This window comes from Palaemon carinicauda, chromosome 45 (assembly GCF_036898095.1).
Source record: "Palaemon carinicauda isolate YSFRI2023 chromosome 45, ASM3689809v2, whole genome shotgun sequence".
In the NCBI taxonomy this organism is placed as follows: domain Eukaryota; kingdom Metazoa; phylum Arthropoda; class Malacostraca; order Decapoda; family Palaemonidae; genus Palaemon; species Palaemon carinicauda.
Genome location: NC_090769.1, coordinates 27,234,543 through 27,242,237, shown reverse-complemented (window position 1 = coordinate 27,242,237; position 7,695 = coordinate 27,234,543). Strand labels below are relative to the sequence as shown.

General features: G+C 33.1%; 1 long non-coding RNA gene across 1 annotated transcript; it reads right to left on the bottom strand.

Annotated features, from left to right (window-relative positions):
- Positions 1–4,668: 4,668 nt before the first annotated feature.
- LOC137634638 (uncharacterized) lies at positions 4,669–5,977 on the bottom strand. Its single transcript, XR_011042547.1, has 2 exons — positions 5,674–5,977; positions 4,669–4,846 (listed from the first exon to the last, which is right to left on the bottom strand). It is a non-coding gene; the product is annotated as an uncharacterized lncRNA (long non-coding RNA).
- Between the last annotated feature and the right edge of the window lie 1,718 nt (positions 5,978–7,695).

Sequence of the window (7,695 nt, the reverse complement as noted above, 5' to 3'; positions counted from 1 at the left end):
CCAACCGGCAAAAAAAAAGAAAAATCTAAAGATAAATACGTATTGAAAAAAATTTTATATCTTCAATTTCATTTAGTTAATGCATACCCTTCTATTACCACCAATAAACCTCTGAGATTTAGAATTCCAAAGGAGCTCATAAAAATTACCGTTTTATTATTTTACGACAACAATCATCAGTGATATAAGGTTTCGTAACCTTGGTCATTGATGCTCGGCGTCCTCTATTTAACCTTGAAGTCATGCGTAATAGAGGGCGCTGAAACTATTGTAAACAGTCCAAAGTTCGCTTAGAAAATTTCTTTCATTTTTTAACAACCTCATGGTATCTTAAAGCCTACCTATGTTTAAAAATATTATTTAAACGAACATAATAGTCTTGGGTAGTGCCATAGCCTCTGTACCATGGTCTTCCACTGTCTTGGATTAGAGTTCTCTTGCTTGAGGGTACACTCGGGCACGCTATTCTATCTAATTTCTCCTCTTCTTGTTTTGTTCAAGTTTATGTAGGAGATATTTATTTTAATGTTGTTACTCTTCCTGAAATATTTCATTTTTCTTTTTTTCCTTTCCTCACTGGACTATTTTCCCTGTTGGAGCCCCTGGGCTAATAGCATCCTACTTTTCCAACTAGGGTTGTAGCTTAGCAAGTAATAATAATAATAATAATAATAATAATAATAATAATAATAATAATAATAATAATAATAATAAAATGAAAAAAAATAGAAAGGTTGAATCAAAATTATTGTAACGATAAAAAAAAATTGATGACAGTAAAAACATGTTATTAAAGCATTATTTGGACTCAAATCCCTGCAACCCATATAATCATCATCGGCCATGAAGAACGGCGGCGTTGACCGAAGTTAATTCTCTGTGCTATGAAGTACCTTTAGCACTTCCATCCAGGTTATCCATGCCTTGCCACTTCCATTTACGGTGGGGAGCTTGTACGATATTTCATGAAATTCTGTGAATCTTTAAGAAATATTTATCAATAATGATTTTTCAATTTCAGTGTTTCTAAATATTTGTGTATGGTGTATCATAAGTACTACGCGATAGACTTTATATTGATGTGTAATTTCACCGTCATACTAATGTAGTCCTGACGATGTATCACGTAAAAAGTAGTTCGAAATGTATCGATATCAAAGGAAAAACTTGAATGTAGTTTTCGTCTTATCCTCATACTTAATTAGAACTCGGTTTGTCTGGAGAGACGTTGTGTTTGATTTTCAACCGACATCAAGATATTATGTATTAGTTATATATATATATATATATATATATATATATATATATATATATATATATATATATATATATATATACATACATACATTCATACACACACACACATATATATATACATATATATATATATATATATATATATATATATATATATGTGTGTGTGTGTATGAATGTATGTATATATATATATATATATATATATATATATATATATATATATACATACATACATACATACATACATACATTCATACACACACACACACACACACACACACACACACACATATATATATATATATATATATATATATATATATATATATATATATATATACATACATACAAACATCTTGAAAACAATAATCAGCATGCCAGCAATTTAAAAACAAAAAAATCTGTAACTTATCACAAATTATTTAAGTTTTGCGGGACGACAGGGAAGCGTGTTAGTTTTGCAACAGAACAAAATTAATGGGTTTTGGATGTGTGCGTGTTCGTGTTTCTTGTAAATAATGCAAAGTCATATCACACGGATATTAAGGACAAGTTTCAGAGATTTCTTTTTTTGTGTTATTGAAGTAAAGTGGCGTTTGAAAAAAAAAAAAAAAAAACAATAATTTTATTGGAAAAGGATTATCAAGGAGATAAAATAACTTATCATTATTACTGCTGTAAGCTTCAAAGCCGCTCATGAATGGCAGAGGCAAAGGACAGTGACATTGCCCTATCAAGCAGGACAATGTTCTAGAGACTGACCATATATACTTATGATCAGCGCCCAAGCAACCACTCCACCCAAGCTAGGACCGGGGAGGGCCAATCAATGGCTGCTGATGATGGTGAGGTTGCAGCGACCAAAGAAACTAACGAGTGTGAGCAGGACGTTACTACTTTGGATTTAAATTGCTACTAGAATATACCTCTCAGAGATATTTAACATTTCTCTTTTTTGTATATAGTCTCCTTTGTATCTTTGCTCTCCCCTCGCACTGATAAGGACCTGAAATAAAATGTCTGTTTTTCTCACCGTTAACTGTTAACCGGTGCAGTGTCGGTTGAACATGAAATTGCCTGTTATGACTCTTGTGCCCTTTTTGCCTGGAGTCTTGCCTTTGAGTCACAACCTTCTCTCGGCTTGTCACATTGGTGACCCCGGAAGTCGACTCTCTCCTCCCGCCTCCCATCCCTCCGTCATTGGTACTATGGCGGACTCCACGGAAGTTGGCGCCACCCAATTGAAACTTTCGTCGTTCACCAGCGGAGAGGCGTTTGCTTGGTTTCAGCATGCAGAAGTCCAGTTCCGCATCAAGGGCGTGTCTCGCTCAACCACCAAAGCAGATTATGTTCTCGCAGCGATACCTGAGAACACCTTCCCGGAAATATCCGACTGGCTTTGTGAACAAGGAGACACCCCAATAGCGTATGACGCCCTCAAAACATACCTTCTGCCGCTGTACTCGCCGTCGCCAGCCGCCCGTATAGCAAAGCTTTTTCAGCTCTCTCAACAACCATTGGGTGACCAAAGAGTTTCGCTCGCCCTCAGGGAAATGACCAGTATCGCGCGCCTGCAACTTGCCACAGACGGCTCTCCTCGTGAGGTGAACCTACTTCGTGCCCTTTGGATATGCCGTTTACCCGAACCTGTACGCGCTGCCATACCCGATGTCGATAGTTTACCAATAAAAGACTTGATGACCAAAGTCGACACCCTTATGGACAGCCACTTCACGACCTTCAAGACCTCCATCAATGCCTCCACTCCTGACAAAGAGGACACCTATTCAACATTAACCAAAGCTGACGTGAATGCCGTAGGACATACATGCCTACCCCGTGACGAGCCGGAGCGGCGACAATGCCACTCATCGCCCACCACTCGCTCGTGCCCCAACCAACGACTTCTATAGCCACTCACTGCCGCCCATCGGCCGCAGTTTTGCTACTACGACTCCAGATTCGGGGCTGCCGCAAAGAAATGTACAGTGTGTCATTTTTAGGGGGGGAGCCATGTACCAACCGTGTGTCACACGATCGTACACAGTAACGACATTTCTCTTATTTGTATATAGTCTCCTTTGTATCTTTGTTCTCCCCTCGCACTAATAAGAACCTGAAATAACATGTCTGTTTTTCTCACCGTTAACTGTTAACCAGTGCGGTGTCAGTTGAACATGAAATTGTGCCCTTTTTGCCTGGACTTTATGTATATATAAACGAATGTTCTGTAATAAAGTTACTCAGTTGCTTTCATCCTGCCTTTCAGTCACAACCTTTTCTCGGCCCATCACAGGACACTCTAAAATTAAACCATTGTTCTCTAATTTTGGATAGTGTCATAGCCTCTGTACCATGGTCTTCCACTGTCTTGGGGTAGAGTTCTCTTGCTTGAGGGTACATTCGGGCACACTTTTCTATCTTATTTCGCCTTTTTTAAGTTTTTATAGTCTATAACTAGAAGATGTTTTTTTAATGTTGTTAATGTTTTTAATATATCTTATATTGTTCATTATTTCTCTCTTAGTTTATTTCGTTATTTCCTTTCCTCACTGAGATATTTTCTTTGTTGGTGCCCTTGGGCTTATAGTATCCTTATTTTCCAACTAGGGTTTTAGCTTAGCAAGTAATAATAATAATAATAATAATAATAATAATAATAATACTTTTAAATCAGAGGAGTTCTCACTTCTCCTTTGCTGTTTATCCTTGTTATTTTCGAAAGGAAAAGACAAACAACCAGCAATAACCAATAAACATCTATTTAATCACTTCATTAGGTTAATGGATTTTGTGTTAAAAATTACAAAAACTATTTAAGGTTTAAAGGTCGCTCATGAAAGCAGAGGCAAGGGACAGTGGCATAGCCCTATCAACAGGACAATGCTCTAGAGAGTGACCATATATATATATGATCAGCGCCCAAGCTCCCTCTCCACCCAAGCTAGGACCAAGTAGGGCCAGGTAATAGCTGCTGATGGCTCAGCAGATAGACCTATAGGCTCCCTAAAACCCCCATCCTTAGCTTACAAAGATGCTGAGGTTGCAGCGACCAAAGAAACTAATAATGATGATAATAATAATAATGATAATAATAATTATTATTATTATTATTATTATTATTATTATTATGATAAGGATAATAATAATAATCACAATAATAATAATAATAATAATAATAATAATAATAACAGCAATAATAATAATGATAACAACAACAACAACAAAAAAACAACAATAATAATAATAATAATAATAATAATAATAACAATAATAATAATCATCATCATTATGATCAAAATCATCATCTTCATTGATAATTTCTTTATTATCTTAATTATTATAATTGCCGTTATAAGTATTCTTTTTTTTTTTTTTTTTTTTTTTTTTTTTTTTTTTTTTTTTAGTGAATTAGTCTCCAGAGACTAGTGGTTTATAGTGGGAGCATCCTGGTTACATCCGGCTTCCTGGGGAGTCCATCACTATCCTCACTATATGTACTGTTTCCAGTAACTCGCTCTTCTGCACAAGTCCTGGGGCTACATCGGCTCCTACATCGGGGTTTCAATTAGCGCACCATTTTTGACAGCTGTAAGTTTAAAGCAATTCAGTACTACAACAGGCTAGAAAGTACAGCGAGAATGTTCGAATATCGGATTACTTTTTTGACATAATATCGGTCATCTCTCTCTCTCTCTCTCTCTCTCTCTCTCTCTCTCTCTCTCTCTCTCTCTCTCTCTCTCTCTCTCTCTCTCTCTCTCTCTCTCTCCTAATATCATAAGTTTTATCTAGCAATATGCCAAAAATATGTGATCTTCATCTTTAGAAACAAATCTTGTTTGCTTCTTCAAGCTTTGATTGTTCAGACATAAAAGACAGATATAGACACGCACACACACATTAAATGTGTATATATATCTTTATATATATATATATATATATATATATATATATATATATATATATATATATATATATATATATATATATATATATATATATATATATATATATATCAAATGACATTAGAAGCTCAAGACAGAGATGACTGGCGTAATCTCACCGTGGCCCTGCGTCAATAGGCGTAGGAGGAGATGATTATATATATATATATATATATATATATATATATATATATATATATATATATATATATATATATACATATATATATATATATATATATACATATATATATATATTATATATATATGTATATATATATATATATATATATATATATATATATATATATATATATATATATATATATATATATATATATATATATATATATATATATCCCTCTAGAAACTACTCTTTTTATAATGGCAAAATTTACCTTATTTCTGAGTTTCTAAGATGTTTCCTTTTGCTAAATGAAATTATTATCAATATATTATACTCAGTCCTTACCATCTCTTTACTCGGGGTCTACTTTCATTAACTTCTCGAGAAAGATCATGTAATTCTATTTCTTGTGAGTCTTGATCAACAACTTGTCCAGTTTGATCCCCTGTTTGTCCTCCAGCAGAATAGCCAATTTCAGTTGATTCAAGACTGGTAGCATAACCACTGTTTTGTCCAGGTAATCCTCCAGCAGCTCCAAGTCCAGTGCCAAAACTGCTTTGCTGGCCATCACCGGCGGCTCTAGCCAAGGGGCCACTAGGAAATCCAGCAGAAGCGCCTCCTGCATCACCGAAACCATCACCACCGAAAGCAGAACCTCCTGACGAATCAAATGATGAACTTCCAGTACCACCGAATGGTACACTTGCACTGCTACCACTTAGAGTAGAACCTCCTGCAGCGTCAAATGATGAACTTCAGGCACTACCAAACGCGGCTACAAGAGCAGTAGCAAATCCCCCATCTCCAGCAGCTGAACTCTGGAACCCACTTCCATCTGGGCGGTATGGAGCGGCGGAAGAAACCACTACTTGGAAAACGACCAGCAGCACCACGCTTCTTTGGCTCATCATCTGCAAAGGTTACTCTTTTAGTGAGATCTATAAAATGTCTTCAATATAATCATATCACGAGAATTAATCTTGGTTATTATTGAGCATGGATTAAAAAGACATTAATGATATTTCTGTAAAAGTTGGTTTTCTAAAAATGCCAGTACTAAATGAACCATTACAACGTGAAATCTTAATATCTAAAAAGGAAAGTTGATCATTAAGTTCAGAGTCCAAAGTGAACTTAATTTTTCCATACTAGGTGAGTTTCTTTCTTATCAGGTGTTTTTTTTTGTTTGTTTTTCCTTATATTCCAGGTTATTCTGTGTATTATTATTTTGATTTCCATATCTATTATGTTTTGTGAAATCTATTTTTGTTTTTTAAAGTATTCTGTGCATTTGTTTTAATTTTGATATTACTCTTTTCTTATGCCATTCATTAAATTTTTTAATTTTCTAATTTTTAATTCGATGTATTTGGTTTAATTACTTATTTTTTAGTATATTTCATCCACATGATTTTTTAAGCATTTCGATGTATTTGTTAGAATCCTTGCCTGTTTAAGAGAATTTCATTGACTTAACGTAATTACATTTAATGATTTATGTTTTATGTTCATTTATTTTAGCTCCGATGATGGGAAATGTTGTTCCCAAAAGCTTAGCAAATAAACTGTCCAAATGCTGAAGTATATGCTTGCCTTCGCCTTTCTACTAAACCTCAAGCTTTCTAGAAGCGAAAATGCCATTATATATATATATATATATATATATATATATATATATATATATATATATATATATATATATATATATATATATATATATATATATATAGATATATGTGTATATATATATACTGTATATATAATGTATAGATCAACACAATATTTAAATATAACGTATATATATATATATATATATATATATATATATATATATATATATATATATATATATATGTATATATATATATATATATATATATATATATATATATGTCTTATTTATAACTGTAATCGAACAGTTTAACATGTTTTTTCAAAAAGGCCCATAAAAGAAACACAGGAAATATGAATAAATCACACTATATTTCGGTCAATAAACATCGACCCTCTTCAGGATGTAAAGTACAAGTACTTTACATCCTGAAGAGGGTCGATGTTTATTGACCGAAATATAGTGTGATTTATTCATATTTCCTGTGTTTCTTTTATGGGCCTTTTTGAAAAAACATATATATATATATATATATATATATATATATATATATATATATATATATATATACATTATAACGTTTCTAATAACATTCATCTCTTAACTGTCTAATAAAGATAGAGCTTACTATGTAGGGCTCTTTCTTTCTAGCATATCTTTCATTTTATGCGTATGTGTGTTTATATAAATATATGTATATATATATATATATATATATATATATATATATATATATATATATATATATATATATA